Source organism: Rhipicephalus microplus, chromosome 3, assembly GCF_043290135.1.
Source record: "Rhipicephalus microplus isolate Deutch F79 chromosome 3, USDA_Rmic, whole genome shotgun sequence".
Classification (NCBI taxonomy): Eukaryota; Metazoa; Arthropoda; class Arachnida; order Ixodida; family Ixodidae; genus Rhipicephalus; species Rhipicephalus microplus.
In genome coordinates this window covers 129568114-129590388 of record NC_134702.1, presented here as the reverse complement: position 1 = coordinate 129590388, position 22275 = coordinate 129568114, and the positions used below count along the sequence as shown (strand labels likewise).

The 22275-nt window shown below is 45.4% G+C and overlaps 1 protein-coding gene across 2 annotated transcripts in view; it reads right to left on the bottom strand.

The window, feature by feature from the left end:
* Nucleotides 1-19691, bottom strand: part of LOC119159959 (endothelin-converting enzyme 1) — a 48719-nt gene extending 29028 nt beyond the window's left edge. The window contains exon 1 of one of the 2 annotated variants that reach the window (XM_075890220.1): nucleotides 19569-19691. The gene's annotated coding sequence lies outside the window, so the exon portion shown is untranslated. Of the gene's footprint in view, nucleotides 1-1429; nucleotides 1570-19568 lie in introns of those variants that run through there. The other variant, XM_037412744.2, reaches the window with a different exon arrangement.
* Between the last annotated feature and the right edge of the window lie 2584 nt (nucleotides 19692-22275).

Sequence of the window (22275 nt, the reverse complement as noted above, 5' to 3'; positions counted from 1 at the left end):
GCGACATGGTGGTACTTGGAGTGCGGACTAGATGGACGAACAGACACACAGACAGATGCATAGACGGACGCACGGATGGCTGCACAGACGGATGGACGCATGAACGGACGCAGTGTCGGATGCATGGATGAACGTAGGAATGAACGCACGGATTGACGTGTGGACGCATGAACAGACGCACGCACGGACGGACGCATGGACGCACGGACTGTCACACAGACAGACGCATATATGATGAAAAGATCCGAGATGGTGGTACTTGGAGTGTTGACTAGAGTGACGAATGGACACAGAGACAGATGCACGGAAGGACGCATGGATGGCTGCAAGGACGGAGGGACGCATGGACGAACGCAGGAGCGGACGCACGTATGGACGTGCGGACGCACGAACAGACGCAAGACCTGATGGGCGGATGAACGCACGGATGGTCACACAGACAGACCCACGGACGGACGGAAACAAGTACAAATGAACGGACGGATGCTTCGCTTCACTCTTCGTCATTCACCCCCTAGATATGCTGTAATTTTGTCTTTTTGTTATTGCTTATTGTTTTTTTATATGTAAGGGGAACAGCCCCACCGGTACTGAAAGGTGGTTTCTATATATAACAGACGGTCGCTTTAGAATTGTGCAAGGTTTTGTGTAAAGCTTTGTACTTGAGCTATTTTACAAAACGCTGTGGAGTGCATACGGTTTGGCACATGGGTGCATCTTCTATAGTGATGTCATCTGCAAATGTACGATTCCTAACTGGTGTGTCTTATTGTTAAGTTCTTTTAGGGTTAAGGGTGTTTAGGCCACTATAAACATCACATATTAACGATCCATTGGCACCCATTGAAATATATGTTTTGATACATGAAAAGATGCTTTATTTCAAGTTCAGAGGTGTGAGTTATAGGCACGGCAAAAGCCCATGAAGGGTGCAAGCTGATTTACTGTCTACACCGAAAGGGAACGCCAGTTGCAGCAGCTGCAGTCGCCACTGCATAAGCGCAAAAGGAACGTCTGCTCTTTGCGAAGTGTGAGAGCAGACGACTATTTTCAAAATAAAACGCTTTGATAAAAAAACACTAAGAATAGATGGTATGATAGAGCGGGCTGGCAGTATACATTTAAGGTGCGTCCCTGGCGAACAAATGCAAACAAATGCTCGACATTGGTCGCCATCTAACGGAGTACGTTCCGTTTTGTGGGCTAGAATACCAAATACCAGCGTAGGTAACCACCCTCATCACAATCGAAATTACTTTGGCCTGCGTATACATTTACCATTCATTTTACCGCGCACAACGCTCAGCTACAGCACGTACATTGCGTGTACACTTTGCACTCAAACATTGGCCTCGCTTCAATTGTGTCAGAAGTACTATCCTTGCTTTACCGTAGCAATAGCTTCTACAAGGAGAGGTAAATTTCTCACGTCCTCTCTCGACTTGGCTGAGAGTAGCGGCAAGAGTGGTTGCACCAGGGGGATCAAAGCCGTACAAACGCAGTATGGCTGCGTAAACGGCCAAGCTCCGTTCCGGCGGAATATACCTATGTGAGGACAGCCATTTTTCGTCATTTTCGCTCAAACCCATCTGCAAGAGGACAGGTAATATTGATGTAACTCAGCTCTCATAAAGAAAGTAAGATTGCTATGAATTTGGGGACCCTCCGCAAAGGCACCTCTCCCATTTAATCGTGCTTGTGGAACGCTAAAGTCCAGCTAAATCACAATCGGTACCCACTTCCCGCTGTCTAGTGTAGAACGTCAGCAACCTATTAGTCCACTCCCCGCACTTACGTTCCCCATCGACAGTGCAATTTATCTTGTTCGCGGAACATTACCATATATACGCAAGTTAGTGTCCCGTCCGTACTAGAGAAGCGATGCGCGCGCAGTGCGCGCATGCCACTGCTTTAGTCCAGCCATGCTAGTTAAAACCGAAACCACCAAATTGGCCACACAGGAAACATCTCACTGCGATAGTGTCTAAAAGAATAAAAAGAAGAATAAGAAACTCTGAACGCCACTCGGATCCAGCGACAGCGAAGGTGTACATTTTGATGAGGATCGTGTATTACGCTCAAGCTGGAGAAAGCAACATATATTCGTCTCGTTCTAACGGACATACCACATCCTGTGTTCCATTCACCATTAGCGTTTTTGATAAAATGACGCTTGGTGCCTCTTGTAATACATGCCCCCGTTTGTAACGGTGAATCGCAAGAATATTTAAAATCACTTTTCTCCTATTGAAAGTTGTAAACTTACAATGGTAAATTTAAACAAAGCACTTACTAGCAAATCAACTTCACAGCGCCTTCTCTGTGTCTTTTTTTTTTTGTTCTTGAAGGCAACCAAATGCACGTCGTCTTTAACTAAAAATACTACACACACAATCATTCCTCGCTCTTATAAGCTACATGACTATAATAACAGACTAATTATAAAAATTGACCCACCATGTAATCTGGACAAATACTGACTACATCAGATTCCTCCTCGTACAGATAGAGCTATTTATCTGGCTGGTATCTGTCATTTGTTTTTGCTCCTAGTCAAATAGGACTTCCACATCAGGACCTCACTATCTCTATAATTCATGAAAGGTGGCAAAACCATGAAGCCTACGTAATATAAATACTCCTTTTTTATCTTGCGAACGTGTAAGGTATAAATATCTACGAGACAGCAAACGTACAGGACACAACATCTAAAGAATGAAATTTAGGCTACGATTTCTGTGTCCCCCAAGATTCGGGCATGCGTGGTGCCAAATCGGCTAAAGTTCTGCTACATAATTGGAATAACGAACAGGCAAAACTTTCTACAGCACAACACAGCCGACACTTTATGAACACAAAGAATACATCATGGATGTCCCTTTCGTCGCAGAAGTGCCACAATCTTGCATCGTGGCTTTGAGGAAAAAGAGCGTCAAACTCAAGTGAGTAAAAACGGAATTTCTCAACGGATAACATCGCATTCAAGAGAAAAACTATCTTATTCAACGTAAAATTTTTATGCAGTTGAACTCGTCGGTCAAAACGTTCTGATGATTGTTATTAGTGGACTTAGTACAAGTGAAAGCGGATATATTCCTGTCATCATCAAATGTGCTCGCTAGGTTCAAGGCCGGTCAAGTTGCGTGCGTCACGAAAACGAACTTATCTTATCAAAAACGTTTAAAGCAATCTAAGGTTCCCTTCACATTCTGACGCAGCCTGTGCCCAGCATTAGTTAAACGTCTATCTGCATATCTGTGCGTACGTGTGCGTCTGCATGTGTGTGTGTGTGTGTGCGTGCGTGTGTGTGTGTGTGTGTGTGCGTCTGCGTGCGTGTGTGTGTGTGTGTGTGTGTGTGTGCGTGTGCGTGTGCGTGTGCGTGTGCGTGTGCGTGTGCGTGTGCGTGTGCGTGTGCGTGTGCGTGTGCGTGTGTGTGTGTGTGTGTGTGTGCGTGTGCGTGTGCGTGTGTGTGTGTGTGTGTGTGTGTGTGTGTGTGTGTGTGTGTGTGTGTGTGTGTGTGTGTGTGTGTGTGTGTGTGTGGCTTTGATCACTTGCACGAGAACTGACACTCGCTCAGTGGAATTCACCGGCATTGACCAACGTCCGCCTTCATAATTTGTACCCACACTTACAGCTCCATCTTCCATCAGGAATAACCAGAGCAGAGGAGACACTTTTGTGCCGTCTGTGGATTGGGGTGGCCTTTACGAATGCTTATTCGTTTCGAATCGGAATGGCCAGCAGCCCAACATGTGACAACTGTGGCTGCGCAGAGACTTTCTCCCATCTTCTTTGCGAGTGTCCTCGCTTCAGCGTGCCAAGAAAAGAACTGTCGAAAGCTTTAGATAGAATATCTAAATTGTCGGAAGAAAGGGTATTAGGACACTGGTCGAGACCATCCTCTGCACGCAAGGCATTGAGAGCGTTGTTGCGCTTTCTGCGGGCAAGTGGTCTTAAGACAGACTGTAAACAGCGTCGTGGATCGTCTGATGACCTTCTCTCTCCTTTTTTTACAACGTCTCTTTTCTCTCATCCTTTATCCCCCTTACCCCCTTCTCAAGTACAGGGTAGCCAGCCGGTCTGAGAACTGGCTAACCTCCCTGTCTTTCCTCATTTATTCCTCCTTCCTTGTAGACTAAGGTGATGTCATATTCCTGTAGACGCAGGCTCCATCTAGCAAGTCTTCCGGAAGAATCCCTGAGGTTTGCAAGGCAACACAATGAATGATGGTCACTGATGGCTCGGAATGGCCTACCATATAAGTATGGACGGAACTTACTGATGGCCCATATAACTGCGAGACATTCCTTTTCTGTTGCTGAATATTTACACTCAGCCTTCGACAGAGTGTGGCTTGCGTAAGCAATAACTTTTTCTTCCCCGTACTGCCACTGAACAAGAATAGCACCGAGGCCAACGTTGCTGGCGTCCGTATGAATGTCTGTTTTGGCATCTTCATCAAAATGAGCACGTATGGGAAGTGACTGCAAACGCCGTCGTAACTCAGAGAAGGCATCTTCTTGCTCTTGGTGCCAGATGAATGGCACGCCTTCCTTCGTAAGCCGTGTCAGTGGTTCCGCAATCTTGGAAAAGTTTTCAACGAAGCGCCTATAATAAGCACAAAGCCCCCGGAAACGTCGCCTAGCCTTTTTGTGTCTTGGCCTTGAGAAATTTTCAACCACAGCGATCTTATCCGGGTCTGCGCGGACACCATGAGAACTGACAATGTGCCCGAGGAACCTTAGCTCCCGGAATCTAAAGTGCCACTTTTCGGGTTTGATCGTAAGTGCAGCCATGCGAATAGCGTTTAGTACCGTTCTCGATTTCTGTACATGCTGCTCGAACGTAGTGGAAAAAAATACTACGTCATAAGATAGACAAGGCATGACTGCCATTTGATGTCGGAGAGCACAGTGTCCATCATCCTCTGGAAGGTAGCGGGAGCAGAACACAAATCAAATGGGAGTACTTTGAACTCGTAGAGTCCGTCGGGTGTCACAAACGCCATGTTCTCACGATTTCGCTCGTCGACTTCTATTTGCCAGTACCCGCTCTTTAGGTCCAACGATGAAAAAAAGTGAGCATTGTGCAGTTTATCCAACGTATCGTTGACTCGTGGGAGTGGGTACACGTCCTCCTTCGGGACGAGGTTGAGTTTTCTGTAATCAACACAGAACTGCATGGTGTTGTCCTTCTTCTTCACAAGTACTACCGGCGATGCCCATGGGTTTTAGGAGGGCTGTATGACAGCGTCGTCGAGCATATCCTGTACTTGCTTCTTTATTGCCTCCCTTTCTTTCGAAGCTACTTGGTATGGATGCTGACATACTGGTCTAACATGCCCTTCAATTACAATGCGGTGCTTTGCTACAGGAGTACGTCCGCCTTTCGATGAACAGGAAAAAACACTCTGCGAATTCTTTGATCAACTCCACAATCTGGTCTTTCTGCTGAGATGAAAGCTCTCGGTCACTATCTATTTTCACGAGGACACTGTCTACTGCTGAGGGCGTTGTTGGTACTTTTACTATGGTGCAAACATCTGAGACTTGTACGTAGTCATGAAGTGATGCTATGGCTACTCCCTTCGCCATATGCTGTACCTCGTTGGTAAAGTTAGTCAATAGCACGTCAGTATATCCGTTCCGCAGGTTCACTAGACCTCTCGCCACGCGTATCCCCTTTGTGAGTAACAGTTCTATATTTCCATCAGCTAGTTCGGCATATTCACGAAAAACGTCGCTTTTCACAGAAACTGTCACGCTGCTACGTGGCGGCACTGCCACACTTTCATCCACAATACGAAGAGACGAAACAATTGGTTGCTCCGCATGACACACGGCAACAGCATTCTCTGTAGAGAAAGAAACTTGGGATTTCTGCAAGTCGATGATGGCACTGTTTTGCTTGCAGGAAGTCTATGCCCAGAATTGCCTCACGCAACACTCGGGGAGAACAATAAAACTGCAGACGTACACAAGGCCTCTTATTCCCACTTTCGCTGTGCACAATTCTACGGGGCTGACTAAGTGCCCTCCGGCGGTGCGTATCTGCGGTCCGGTCCAATGAGTGAGCACTTTCTTCAGCTTCTTCGCGAGCATGCTACTTATTACTGAGTAGTCTGCACCAGTGTCTATTAACGCTATGGTTTCGAAGTCGTCGATTCTGAATTGTAGCTCGGATGCCACGTCACCATTACTGCGCTTGTCTGTCATTGTGTCAGTGTCGTCTTCCGATCCGGTTAACGATGGAGGGTTTTCAGTTTTTCGAAATTCAGCGGTCATGCCTCCACAGGTCGCTGGTTCTAGTTTTCCCGTCGTGGGCTTGGTGAACGACGCCTCGGGAGAGTAGATGATGGGTGTGGACTCGGCGTCCTATTGCGCATTGGTGCAATCGACCGCGATTCATGACGCTGAGTGCTTGGAGAGGCATAGCGGCAAGATAAAAATTCTTCGATTTCGTAAGGGCGCTCACCGTTACGAGGGCAGTGTGCATTCACTGGGCAGCCACGTAGACTGACCCGACGGTAGTGGCATGTTCGATAAAGATGGCCTGCCTCTCCACAGTGGTAGCAGAGGGGCCGCCGGTCTGCAGTGCGCCGTACATCACTTTTGCGGGGTCTGGCAGCGGCGGTGGCGTACTGCGAGGAAAGGTCGATGACATAACGTGAGCTTGTTCAAAGTTCGGGCGTCTGATGTCTTGCCGTACTACTTGCGCGTACGACAGCTGTGGCTGAGGTTCCGGTTGCGCGTGGTGGAGCACCTGAGGCTGTGGTTGAATAATTGCTTGCCGCACTTCTTCACGTACAACGTCCGCGATTTAGGGCATCGCTGGAGGACTTTGGTTGAGTTGCAGTTTCTGGAGCTCCTCCTTAACATTTCCCGGAGGACGTCAACGTTGGTGGGGAGAGTTGTTGACTCCACCCTGACTGAAGAGACACTGAAGTCTCTGTTGTGCAGTCACGCACGTTGTTATAGTGTCCTTTCCATGGTTGCTGCCTCGGACCGGAACTCCGCCACAGTTCGCGGTGGATTACGCACCAAGCCTGCAAAAATTTCTTCTTTTACTCTGCGCATTAGGTGCCGCAACTTCTTCTCCTCGGCCATGTTTTGGTCGGCTCGGCGGAAGAGCCACGACATGTCTTCTATGTACATGGCCACGCTCTCGTTATTCCGTTGGTTCCTCGTCTGAAGAGCAGCCTATGCCTTCTCTTTGCGGTCAATGTTAGGATAGGTTGCGATGAGCTCTCGTCGGAAGTCGTCCGTTGGACAGCAAGGACGCTTCGTGGTTCTCAAACCACGTAAGTGCCGAATCTTGCAGGGCGACATAAACGTAACGAAGTTTTCGGGCTTCGTCCCAACCATTCAAACGGGCAACGTGCTCGAAGCCTTCAAGCCAGTCCTCGGAGTCTTCAAAGGTCTCACCGTGAAAGACATCGGGTGTACGTGGGGAATCCACGGTGAGGTGAGATTGATATGGCATCGACTCGACTGGGTGGCCATCGCAGTGACGCTTGTGCTTGAGGTCTCGACAGCTTTTGATGAGTCAATTAGGGGGCCAAACTCAGGCTGCTCACCACGTAGTCGGCGACTCGTGCGTTGGTGCACAGGTGCTAATTCTGCTGGCTCCAATCTTCTGGGATCTTGGCTTCTCTCCCTTAATTGTGGTGGGCTTGGAATCATACCCAGCACCTCCACCAGATTGTTACCAATAAATATAGCACCTGGTACTATATAAACCATTTATTTAGGGTGAACCTGTGCCCGTAAACTCAAAACTAAAAATGATCAGCCAAAATATCTCTTGCTCACTCACTCCCACTTCGTCGATCTCTTCCTATGCCCCTGGAGTCTCGTGCCGGTCTCGTGGCGTAGCATCTTGGCGCGTGCAGGATGGCGTTTCAAGGCGCAGCTTTCTTGCTACTTGTGTGGCGGCTTTTATGAACGCGAATTGTTGCACGCGTCTTCTGCGATGGTCTAACTGTGGCAACATAATGCTCATGATATCACAACTTCTTCGTCTGCAAAGTTTTTGTTTCATGTTTCAAGTACAATATTTGGCTATTCAGACAACCTTGCTTCCTCAATTTCTACTATTGGTCTTCCTTTCCTCTCGCGCGCGCAGTCGGTAAGCGTTAAATGTGCAAGAAAACAGTCTATTTATGAAAAGCCATGTAAAAGGTCAGCAGTTAAGAAAATTTTCAATTTCGACACTGGCAGGAATAATGCACGAAGTCAATACCACTTCCACTTGTGACGTCATAATTTTTTTGCTGTTATTTTTCTCTTCTATACGTAGGTGACGATGATGGCAACGAGCCGCAGACTACTGGTTACAGGCGCTTCTATGGAATTTGCGCTACCAGTTAAGATATACCTTGGTGCGAAGACTTCGATTTACAGGCTGCTTAAGTCACGTTGAAGGAGTGCTTTCGCTGCTACCTTAGTTTTTTTGTTTTGTTTCGCGCAGGCATTTGTACAGGGGCTATAAGAATATTTCGCAACACCGGGCAGGCAGCCACCCTCCTGTGGAGTGGGCCTGCAGAAAAGTATTACAAGCACGTGCGCGCTCTTCCTAGAAAACAAGCGTTGTTTCCTAGCGCATCTACAGTCCGTTTCACACTTAAAGGAAATCTCGGAGAGCATGCCATGGCCGTGCGGCCAGTCACGCGCCGACAGCATCTTGCGCATGTGGAGACGTTTGAGGATCTTGATGTTTTACCATATCGTCTGTGACGTTGATGCGCTGGCCACATTGTCGGGCATCCCGCTGCTTTCATTTTTGCTGCGAGAACTAGGCCGATATTCTGTACTAAATGTTGTGCGATGCCAACCTCTCAGCCTTTATTGGTTATAATGGAGTTCTAGAAAGAGTATTTGACCGTATACGTTGTTAGCTCTTTCGAAACGCAGTGGTACTGAGTGCGTTCACGTCTGTTTCTTCTTTCTGCACCACAGTACGCTGCGACAGGGAAGACCGTAATGAGCAGGCACGATGTATGCATACCACATCCTGTCTAAAGAGAAACGAAGCACGTTAAAGCGATTGTCGTACAGGCATGCAGGTTCAATATAATAACACAAATGAAAACGAAATCAGAAATACTCAACGACCTCCACGTTTTTCGTCTGCACGAAATTTTATTGAATCAGGCGTAACTCGCTTGACGCCGCTGAAATTCAAGCGAAAAGCTTTCAATCTAATAATTTGTCATGTGGCCAGCAGCAGCGATGACGTCGCTCGTTTTAGACGGTAGTGAGGCGTACAGTACGCGATGGGTGCCATGGAATGAGCTCCCGCAGTAACGATGAAATTCGCCCGCTGTTCGACAATGCGGCCCGCACACCACCGTAGCCGACGACGCGGTTCAGCCGTTCAACGCTCTGCCCCTGAAACGCCTGCGCACGGACGAGTTGCTCCCAGCGCGTGGCTGCTGCGCTGGCTGCATCGCGTTGCGACGCGCAAAAAGATTTCCCTTAAGTGTGAAACAGTCCTGTGTTGCTACTAAACGAAAGCGCTAGCTACTTCTTAGCACTTTGATTAGGGGGTGAGGGGAGGGGGAGTGGTTGTTAGCAAAGCTGCGTGTGCGCATGCATCACGTTAGAGCATAAGTTTTCGTGGTGCCTGCGTACTAGCACTGGCAAGGGGCGGCGTTCTCGTCTGATGCAACCACCAGCATATTAGCGAAATACAGTTACATTTTTACTCTTTGTTTGTACGTGAAAACAGACCGAGTGTTCTTTCTGTCATACATATGCCTTTACAGTGATGCTGCTTCTCTTGAATTTATCTGACATAACCGTAGAATAGCATAATGTGCTATCTCTGAGCTCTGCCTTTGCCAAGATAAAATGACACGCGTTAGAAATGTAAAGATACTCGTTACCAAGTGTACAAATGTATTCAAACCACGAAATCTGGTGCAAAGTAAAACTCCGTGGTGTCGTGCGGAGCTTATTGGAGTACATAAAGTATTTATTTTTTTTAATTTATTTAGTACACACTGCAGTCCATAGACCAAGCAGAAGGGGCGAAGAAAGGGAACACAATGGAAACGAAGGAAACACGTTTGTACTGCAAGCCCCACCATGCTGGTCAAGTGGCTTAGGTACTCGGCTGCCGACCCGCAGGTTGCGGTATCGAATCCCGGCTGTGGCGGCTGCAATTCCGATGAAGGCGGAAATGTTGTAGGCCCGTGTGCTCAGATTTGGGTGCACGTTAAAGAACCCCAGGTGGTCGAAATGTCCGGATCCCTCCACTACGGCGTTTCTCATAATCATATGGTGGTTTTGGGACATTACACCCTACATATCAATCAATTTGTACTGCAAAAGTTTATTACTATCCCACGCAATAACTGGAAAACAAGTACACACTAAATAGAGTGAATTAAATATACACAACATGAAAACTTTTTTTAAAAAATAAAAAACGCACTAATTACTTAAAACTCAACACAACTGCGCTCATCAGATGACGTTATCTAGCATGGTATCAACATTGTTGGCTAAGCAAAAAGATGCTCGAATTTTTTCAGTCTGGAATGTCATGTTGAGGAAAAGCCTATGTATGCAATGTATTCCATTCCCTAATCATTCGTTGAAACAAGAGGGGCTTGAAAATGTTAGTACGTGCGAAGTATCGTGTCAGATCATGATTGTGATTATCCCTGGTTTGCCTGGAAGAAGACGGGGATAGGTATTTATTAGGATTGATATTAAACTGACGATTTAAGCGCAGGAAAGAAATCTGAGCCTGGCGATTGCTCTACGCTGTTTCAAAAGTTGAATGTTGCTTGTAGCCATAAGTGATAAAGGTGAATCAAGGTTGTGATAGGCATTATATTTGAATCTTACCGCCCTTCTCTGGACAATTTCAAGTTTTTGAATGTCTTTTTTGAAAATATGGGTCCCAGACCACGCATGCGTACTCAGGACCAGGTCGTATAAATGTACTGTATACTCAAAACATGTACTGTGTACTGTATACGTACTCAAGACGTTTAATTTGTGATGGTGCTTTTTGCAGTTTGTGTCCTATAAAGCCTATTTTCTGGAGGCGGAAGAGCAGGCATCGTCAGTATAGTTGCTCCACTACAGTCGATTGGTAATCTTTACTCCTAAGTATTTAACATTGTTTACTTCGATGGAAGGTATAATACTTAGAGTATACCGCGACTAAAAACTAATTTTATTTCGAATTCGCATAAATACCGATTTACTAATGTTCAACTCTATCGACCAAGTATTGCATCAATCGGAGAGAGACTTTAGGTTGTTCTACAAGCACTTTTGATCCCTCTCAATTTTAATTGGCCTGTTAAGAATACAATAATCTGTAAAAGCTTCAAGACTTATAGCAGAGGTATGAACTGATGAAATGATATTATAGATATTGATGAGAAACAAGGCAGGGCCTAAGACACTGCCCTGGGGTACTCCCGAGGTTACAGGCCAAACCCAAGATTTGCGGCCTTCGATCTGAACAAACTGCTTCCAGCTAGTGAGGTAAGAGCCAATTCACTGAATTATGTTAATATGTAGGCGAATGTTTGAAAGTTTTGTGATTAGTTTATCGTGACAAACACAGTCGAACGCCTTTCTAAAATTTAAAATATTGCGTCTATTTGGTCGCCCTTATGAAGTGTTATTGTGAAGTCACAAACAGTGGTGACGAGTTGGACTGTATTCGAGAGGCCTTTCCTAAAACCATGCTGAAAAAGCATCAGAATATTGTTTTTTTTAAGAAATGACACATGTAATGCGTGAGGATGTGCTCAGGAGGTTTACATGGACCGGAAGTTAATAATATAGCACGGTAGTTTTCAACATTCAGGTGATAACCTTTCTTAAATACAGGAAGAACTGTGTCGTACGCCAGTCATCGGGACGAATTGAATTACGAAAAAAAGGCGAAAAAGATGGGTGCAAAAATGCGCAATAGGTTCAGCGTAATGGTGCAGAATCACGTTTGGTATACCATCTGGACCATCAGACGATGCAGCCTTAACATTAAGTAACAATCAAAGGACACCTCCGACGGTAGTGAAATCGGCCGATATGGTAGGACGAGAATTATTATTTGTGTCAGAATGATCTTCATCAGTGAATGCAGAACAAAAACAATGATCGACTTGGCTTGCAGTTTTGGTTGGATCGTTAACAATACACCCGTTTACTGATGTCTCTGTTGGCACTTTGTTCGTATTCCTCAAGTACGACCAGAATCTGTACGAGGTAGTTTAAAAAAGTTAGGCAGTGAATGGTTGAAGTACCTCGCTCTAGCTTCATTCAGCCGAGTTGCAAGCTGGGCCTTCAACTAGATAAGTCTGCAGTGTTTTTATTATTCTTTTAGCACGGTTTAGCTTGCGGTGCAAGTGTAGGATGTCTCTAGTAATTCATGGGTTATTTCTGTTTTTCCTAACGAGTTTGCTTGGTACAAACTTATCAGTGCGTTAGTATGTAGCAGTTTCTATTTGATCCCATGTGGTCGACAGAATATCTGAGAGAATTATCGCATAAGAACCACAGATAATCCAAAATGACCTGGTAATCCACCTTCGAGTAATCCCTAATAGAGGTCTGGTCTCCTGTCGTTGTACTTTTTTCCAATACTAAAGAATAAAAACACTGCTTTATGGTCGCAAATGCCATCTTCAATAAAGATTGTGTTTTCATACATGGGAATCCAGAAAGATGAGGTCGAGTATAGAAAGGGCTTTTCCAGCCTCTCTGGTGCACCTATTAACAACCTGTACAAGATCACACATCAGGGCAAACTCATGGAGAAGGTTCAACGTAGTTACACCAGAGCCGCGGCTGGGAACGCGCCAGTCAACACTCGGGAAGTTCAAAATCAGTTCCTTCTGCGTGAAAATTGCTGTGGCAAACATGCCACTCAGGTATTTAGTTTTTATAATTTTTATTGGTGCTATGACAGAAACACCAGCAAGGGGAGGGATGCTATATTACTACAAATTCTTCTGCAGTAACCAAGCTAGTGTAAACACAAATCGGGAAATAATTCAACCAATCACTAATACTTCTGAAAACCACTTAATGCGGTTTAAAGAAGGCAGTGGGGCTGTAGTAGTCATGCCACTTAACCCACGAGTCGTCTCACAGTTTGGACGCAGATAATCCCGAGAACACCACGCAAGGAATCAACATGTCCTCATAATCATGAAATACGTAGCGCGATATGCTACAGGCACCTCATCATCATTATGATCATCAGCCTCCCTATGCCCACTGCCGGACAAAGACCTCTCTCATGATACGCCAATCAACCTGGTCTTGCGCTTTCTGCTGCCATGTTTGCGTTCTCTGGGAATCCAGTAAGTTACCCTTAATGAGCAACGATTATTCTGCCTACGTGCTACGAACCAGGCTCATGTACATTTGTTCTACTTGATTTCAACTTTAATATCCTCAATCCTAATTTGTTCGCCGACCTGTTCTGCTCTTTTCTTGTATATTAAGGTTACATATATAATTTTACTTTGCATCGCTGGCTGTATCGTGCTCAGTTTAAACTGAACCCTCTTTGTAAGCCACTTGGTTAGTGCTACCCTTTTGGAGCAAGACAGTGCCAATCTAGGTGTACTAGGGAGATAAACGTGCTCGCCAGGTAGTCCACTCATGCACAGACCTTGCCTGTAGTAATTCGCCGGTGCACTCTTACAACGAGCGAATGCGTGTTCGGCGTTGCGAATTATTCTGAGAGCGCCTGTAGACTGCTTGCAGTATTACGTGTGATTATCGCCGTTAAACCGACCCGTATTAACATCGCACGTTGGTACACTCGGGTCGTTGTTCGACATGGCATCACCAGCGGCTGTGCGTTGGCGTGGCCCCAACCAGCGTAGCTTTGTCGGGACAAGAACGCAAGTAAGCGCCTTTCGATGAGACTTTCGTCGCAGCAGTTACCACACTTCATAAGGCTGAGAGTCCTTTCAAATCCCGTAACTTAAATGATGAATGATGCATTTTATGTCGCGAGGAGTGCCCGAGTGGTGAGCTAGCACAGCAGGGAAGGTATACAAGAGTAAACGCCTGACGCGAATTCTTAGATTAATCGTGCTGCTATCTGTGCTTCCTCTGCGCGTGTGATGCATTTGAAAAAGTGAATGACGGGCTTTCATCAGACGGTATTGTATTTCTGTAGCACTAACTTCACTTTCTTGAACCATTATTTTCTGGCAGTGTACAGGGTGAGATGGTCACGTGAACGGCTTCTACAGTGCCTAGACGCCATAAAAGTTGGTCTGCCTCAAACATGCCGGTCACTCCATTCTGTTTCTATTGTGCGAATTCAGCAGAGGTCATCATTAGATAAGAACAATTGAGAACAGTAACGTGGAAACTTACTGCATAAGAAGTCACGGGGAGGAAATGAAAAGACGCCCTACGCTGTCACACCCATGCCATGCTGCTAACAGGATTATGTGTCTGCTTGCATTGCCGTCTGCAGTGACGAGATTATTTTCGCAAGCTTTTAAGATGGTTGCTCTGAGGTGAATGTTTGTCTTGCTGCGTAAGGTTGCCTCTCACAGCAGTTACATGAGTGGAAGCTCGCTGGAAGCTAAAGCATTTGGCATGAAGCCTCAGTTTCTTTATGCTGCTAAATTTATGAATAAGAGACATAAATAACTAACAGGTCACTTCAGAAGCAAAACAAGCTGTACAGTCGAGTGCATAATTTTAGAGGCCACGGGAGCGCGTGCCGAGGTGCGTCGCTGCGTCTTCTGGCGGCTGCTCGGCTCTGTCCGGGAGCGCGTACTACGCACGCTCGTCCCATATCACCCGGCAGCCTGCCCTTTCGCTCGTTTCAACGGCGCGCATCTCGAAACGATGCGGACGGCGCAAGGTGCCACTTCTGCAGTCGCTGTGCAAGCACCGGTACTCCCGAGTGATAATATAGCGACGAAAAGGCCTCTGATGTAATAGCATAGCTTGAGCGCGCCATGCAATACGCTTTCTTCCTTGATGCAGCGCGGAAAACATGCAGTTTCTCAGCTTTTCTCAAACGGAGTTGCGTGATATGCTTATCTTGCAGTGATGAATTTCGTGCTCTGTCTTGGAGACGTTATGCCAGCTCCATTTCTTGGTGCGAATATCGCGCGTGCAGTGGTATGCAGTAAACCACTGAATATCGCGCGTCCAGAATGAATAGCCAGCAACGCGATAAATAAACAGTTTATTCTTATAGGCCGAAAAAGAAAGAAAATGATAGCTATAACTGCTATCCAGGAAAGATCACTACTTTCAGAATTTAATCAAATGCTCATCGGCGGCAATCACTTGCGCCACACGAGATGGCATCGAATTGTGAAACGCGGCCACGATCTCGGGGCGTGAACGAAGTGCTTCCCACTCCTCCTGTATGGCCACGAATAGAGTCTCCTTCGTTGAACTTCCAAGATCCAGCGCCGCCAGTTGGCGTTTCTCAAGACCCCAAACGTTTTTGATGGGATTCAACACCGCTCCTACAGGTGGCCATTCCAATGTGCGAGTAACAAGGCCCTCAAGCAAAGATTTCACACTGCGAGCAGTGTGAATCGGGCTCCTGTCATGCTGGTACACCAAGCAACCATCCTTGAACGGCCCATTCAAGACATAAGGAAGCAATTATCTCTCTATTATAAGGAAGTACGTGGAAGCTGAAAGGTTCCCATTAATTAGCACAAGTGGTCCAAGTCCTTCCCTGGTCATGGCGGCCCAGACGCTCACAGAGCATCGGCCACTGGCAAAGATCGACTGCGTGTATTGTGGTGAATACCTGGCTTGGAAGGAAATGCTGGATTGGTTACACGGATTTATAAGAACGACAATGGCACAGTCACTTTATCCCCGAACAATTTCGTCTTACTTCAAGATTCATTTAATGAAATTTTAATTATGCGAGATCTCCAAGATGGTGCTAAATATTCGACATGTTGGTAAGGCACCCTCAGTGCGTTCTAGAAGGCCTCGCAAACTCAACTGTATTTTCCTGAGGTAATGAGGTACAATATGCAAACATTGGCTAAGGTGCTCAAGTTTGGCGAGCTGCTCACGATGAGAAGTAACACAGCTTAAAGAGAATCAAAGCTAAGCAATGTTCTACAGCAAGTTCGAAGACAATAAATTGCCGTGCTTTACTTGCCTTAACCACAACGTAATTAGGGCGCACTGTAGTGGGTTACCTGCCATTACTTTTTAACAGCTGTGGTTAATTATCCTGTGCACTACTCTTTCTACACATTCAATGGTAAATAGTACAAGGATTACATTAATGTAGAAGACAAATTGCAAATGTTACCTCGAGTTCATTGGACTCCATACTCGCCGTTCCTGATCGCAGCGACTTGAGAACGTTGATTCATCGCTGAACACGACTTCTCCCCTCTCTTCTGATCCCCATGTCTGCACAGAACGCGCAAACTGCAGTCGCATGGATCTTTGCCTGTCCGTGATGTGGGGCTTCTGGGCCGCGACGCAGTTGGCAAGCCCTGCTTCTGCCAACCTCCTATGGATAGTCCATACGGCCGCGTTGAGATGCAATGCATCTTTCATGCATTTCGCTGTTATATGGGGATCAGCTACTACAGCGGTGATAATTAGCCTGTCCACTTCGTCATCTGTGCATCTTGACCTTCCAGCACGGTCTCTGTCACTGATCCCCCCTGTTTGTCGGTACGCTTGGATGGCACGACTCAGCGCATTTCTTGACCTTTAAAAGAGCTGGCAGATGACCCACTGAGAAAAGCCTTGAATGCTCAACTCTATGATGCGTCTCCTTCCATCAGCTGGTACTCGTGGCGACATTTTCGAAGACGAATGTGGGGCCTTGAAACTCGCGATCTTATACTCTTTCGAGAATGCCACTGTCAAATAGCTGTCTAATAGCTGGGCTGTGCCGCGATATGCTGCCATTCAACATTTGCTGTACGAGATAATTTCTTATCGTCAACAACCCGAAATACCACAAAACAAGGCAAAGAATTGACAAAAATGACAAACTGGTACTGCGCCTGCGTCGCAAGCACGCGTGAACCTTTTGAAAGCCCAATTTTTCTGAGAGAGTTAGAATAAAGAATTGCATTTCCACGCAATTAGTAATGTGTTCAAAAGGAGCAGTGTGCCGCCGTGCGAAGTATTTGGTCAAACACCTTAAGGAATTAACTTTTGTTTCCTTGTGGGGCCTTTAAAATTTGAGCACTTCGATACTGAAATGTGCTCGTCTGTTATACACTGCAGTTTCTTACAAAACAACGTGACCAGAATACCAAAAATGCACACTGATTCTCGAGAGACGCATGTTAATGGAGGCAGTCTCAATTCCCGACTACTTTGCGTTCGAGATTGTTCCGTGCATATGTCATGTGTAGAGTTCTATTCAAATACTGAAAGCGGTGAAGCCCCTTTCAACCTTCATGATTTTCTCTGGTTTCCGGAAAAAACATTCCCAGATAACCCCAAATATGAAAATACTTGAAAGTGAAAGCCTATGAGATATCTTGCATGTCTCAATCCGCATTAATTCACGCTTATTTGTCTTAATCTACTATATAGCATCCAATAATGGGTTGACTTCAATCGGGGTGTATGGTTCGAGTAGTAGAAGATGACACATGAATATCTGAAATTGGAATCCTAGAACCTCTTGGGTCGAGGCTCGACTCCTACCAATAATTAGTGCGGGCTCTCAACGGGACAGAACCACGATATTGAGAGGGAAATAGATTTTATTATATACTTATAACATGGAGCTCCACCAAAGCAATGTCTTGGGAATGTTTGCTCATTAGGGGTTCTTTAACGTCCACTCAGTATACTAGTTTCAAGTATCTCTCCTCTATCGAAATACGGAATGCATGACTAGACTTGAAGATGCGTCTTTCGGGTCAGCACCCGAGCATCGAAACCACTGCACCACCGTCACGGCCTTAATAAAGGATTTATCCTTAATAAACCGAGTTTGTTTTCACCTTTCTTCCTCGGCTCTTTTCTGCAGCTGTTGGACATTTGGTGGTTTCATGCACGTTCATAGACACATGATATTTGGACCGGGTATTACTACGTGCATTAGTTCAGCGAATGAGAGCGCAAAAGGCAACACTGCTGGCTGAGCTTATTGATTGCCTAACTCGAAATTCAAAATGTGATCACGCCGTGGATCGCCTAGGAGTAACGTGCACTATGTGCAGCACGTCGAAACCCGCAAATGGTGTGCTGTCGTCACATTAGCGCTCGGCCTTTTTCATTGTCTTCACGGTGACTACAGAAGTGACACCTTGACTACAGAAGTGACACGTTTTTAGAAAAAACGATTTCGGCTGGAGTACTTCCTATTGACGTGAAATGTTTGAGAAAAGAGCCGATTTTAAAGGAGTTTTCTCACAAGCTGTCACAGAAGTAGTCTTGTGTAGTGTGTTATTGCAGCCTTGTGATCAATGATACTGTATTTTAGAGTAGACAAGTATCCTGTGGTATTCACAACAATGACAGTGGTGCGTGCACAAGAGCTGCTTCCATCTCTACTTCTTTAACATACCCTAATACATCTGTTCTTGTCGGCGTCCTCATTTTTTCAGATTTTATTGTTTGTTCGTCTCATTCTAATGTTGAATTTTAGTGGCAAATATGGAGTGTTCGGCCGGATCAGAAACGGAGTGCGTAGTTTTGAGCACAATTGCTTTTTTTAAATCTGTCAAAAGTTGAAAGTGGCTTGTGTCAGTGAAGCTTTCGCATGAGGCTGTGTTCTGTGCAACTTGCAGGATGCTTTAAACCAGGACAGATTATGTTCATTAAATTTTATGGAACTTGCTATGCACCCACTACATGTCCTAAGCAAATAATCGCAGTAACGTGTGTGCGTTTTTTAGTGACTGGCCTGCTTTAAAATATACAGTCATTATGATAAGCGCACGTTCTGACACCCGATTATGTTGTACGCTCGTGCCATGCTATATAACTGCAATATTACATGTATTGCGAAGGCTGTGTGCGGGCCGAATGTGTTCGTAGTTCATGAACGATATTTTCAATTGCACTTAAAATCAGATGAAAAATTTTCATCGGTACTACCAAGAAGATGCATCACTGAGTAGTGCAACAGCTGCTTGCCCCGCAAATTGTCTGGGTTTGATACTAAGATGAACACACAATTTTTGTAATTTGCTTCGTTTTTAGACCACGCGAAAATTGGTTTTTCGCTCACAACCGACGACGCTCCCGCCGATGCGGATACCGACGCCAGAATTTTCGCGAAGCGAATTTTTTACTACCCCTATAGCAGTAAACATTTGCGCAACGCGGAAATTTTGAGAAAGCTGTATTTTCTGTTGTTCTTGAATTATAGCATACATTTAGGGGCCATAGGTTATAAAATTTTTGCGTATTACGCAGTTAGACGCTTTATTACAGGCACCAAGGTATAAAAGAGAAAAGATTAACAATTGCATTGAGTTCACACTTGCGCCACTAATACACGTCGTGTACACTTATAACGATTATTGCGAGAACTAGGAAATACATATGCAATATGAACACAGAGCCGTTCGAGAACAGAAAGAAATTACTTACAGAGAGGGCTCGTTTGTTTTTGAAGAAATTCACATCAAGACCTATTATAGCAATTATGACGTGCACTCCGAAATCGAGAGAGCAGCGCACCATCATGTCCTTTGGATTAACAGTGTCCAGTGCTTTCGAATTTTTCAGGTCTAGATTTATCGAAATCATCCAGTCCACAAGGTCTTTCGTCTGCAAAAAGCGTGCATTCGCTAATGGTCAATTGAAACAATATTCAAGTTCAGCTTCGTCACACATCTTGCAATCGAGTTGGACATTACATGACAATCTATAGAGAAAAAAGTGACGGTATATATATATATATATATATATATATATATATATATATATATATATATAACAATGCCAAGAATTGTATATGGGAAGTTATTAGAGCCAAGGTAATGTAAATAAAAAAAAGTGGGTGAAAAATAACTTCCCGTGGGCAGGAATCGAACCTACGACCTCCGAATTACGCGTTCGATGCTCTAACCATCGAGCTATCACGGCGACTGTCCCCCCCAGCCACTTTATTGGGTTTTATATGTGAATTTAAACGCGGTAGTGTCAATCAGCGCCATCTGTAGCCATAGCGGCGAATGCGAAACACCATTTTATGAGTCTGTGTGGCTTCACGTAGAACGTGAACTTTTTACTAGTGGGCAGCTGACCAGTTGTCCCTCCTATACAACCTAACGGCACCATGTCTGCCAGTACGATATCCTCGCTAATGAACAAGTGAAAGAATTGTATGCCTAAGGGCTTGTTTTTCCGTGTTTTGACACAATATTATTGAGATATAAAAGCCAATATTGCCAAAGAATGTATAGGGGAAGTTATTAGAACCAAAGTAATGTAAAGAACAAGAAATAAAAGTTAGTGAAAAAATAACTTGCCGCGAGCAAGAATCGAACCTACCCCCTTCAGATTACGCGTTCGATGCTCTAACCACTGAGCTGCTAGATCTCATTATTACTGTGTCAAAACATGGGAGAACGAGCCCTTAGGTGTACACTTCTTTCCCTTATTCTTTAACGAGGGTCTCGTACTGGGAGTGTTGGAGCCGTTAGGTTGTATACGAGAGACTATTGGTCAGCTGCCCACTCGTAATAAGTTCACGTTCTACGTGAGGCCACACAGGCTCATAAAAGGGTGTTCCACACTCGCCGTTATGGCTACAGATGGCGCTAACTGACACTCTTACGTTTAAATTCACATATAAAACGAAGTAAAGTGGCTGGGTGGTAGCTCAGTGGTTAAAGCATCGAACGCGTAATTAGAAGGTCGTAGATTCGATTCCTGCTCACGGCAAGTTAATTTTTCACCCACTTTTCATTCTTCTTATTTACATTACATTGGTTCTTATAACTTGGCCTATACAATCATTGGCAATATTGTCTTTTAGTTCTCGTTAATATTGTGTCAAAACACGGCAAAACGAGCCTTTTGGTGTACACTTCTTTCGATTATATATACATATATATACATATATACATATACATATATATATATATATATATATATATATATATATATATATATATATTGTGGGCATTGTACGTTGCCTCATGCACCCTTTGTCAGCGTCGCAAGCTACCTACATCGACTAGAAGTGGACAATTACAACCGCTCCCGTGTCCCCTGCAACCATTCGAGGTAGTTGGCATTGACCTGTATAGTCCGCTTCTTATGACTGTCACGGGCAATCGATGGATAGTTACAGCTGTCGACCACCTGACCCGCTACGCCGAAACAGCTCCCGTGCCTTCTGCATCCGCTTCGGAAGAGGCCGACTTCATCCTTCGAGCAATAATCCTTCGACATTGAGCTCCTCGTGTAATTCTGAGCGACCGTGGAAGAGTATTTCTTTCAGAACTCGTTGAAGAAGTGCTCAAGGCATCCGGCATTACACACAAAACAAGCTCCAGTTACCATCCTCAGACGAACGGCCTGACTGAGCACTTTCATCGTACACTGTCAGATATGATAGCGATGTATATCGAACCCGACCACAGAAACTGGGACACCATTTTGCCATTTGTCACTTTTCCGTATAATACCTCTGTACAGCGCACAACCGGTTACTCGCCATTCTACCTCGTCCACGGTCGCTTCCCTTCTTCTTTCCTCGATGTTTCGTTCTTCTCTGCGCCTGTCAAACCATGTTCATTTTCAAGTGAAGAATACGTGTCTCGTCTACTTCATTGCCGCCAGCTGGCTCGCATCAACACTGAAGCCAAGCAACAAAATCGCAAGTTTGAATATGATGCCTCTCATCGTGCCGTGTCTTTCAGCCCTGGCGACGAAGTCCTCCTTTTTACACCCATTCGCACTCCCGGACTGTGCGAGAAGTTTCAATGACGTTTCATTGGCCCCTACACTGTCTTGGAGCAAACGTCTCCTGTGAATTATCGTGTGGCAGCCGTTCTTCTTCCGACGGACCGCCGCTACAGGGCAGCAGAAATAGTCCACGTATCCCGCATGAAGCCTTTCTACGGCCAAGAACTGCGGTCAGGCTGACAGCTTTCACGTGGGGGGGGGGGGGGGGGGAGTTAGTGTAGGCATTCATTAAGCTCATCTACTTTCTTTACACATATTCATCATCATGAGTGGTTGTCATCTTCATCTGCTGTGGGGACTTGGCTTGTCTGAGTTCTGTGCCTTGGGCGTGGTCGCGTCATCGTGTCTTCCGGGCCTACTAAAGGTTGCCTTCACCATC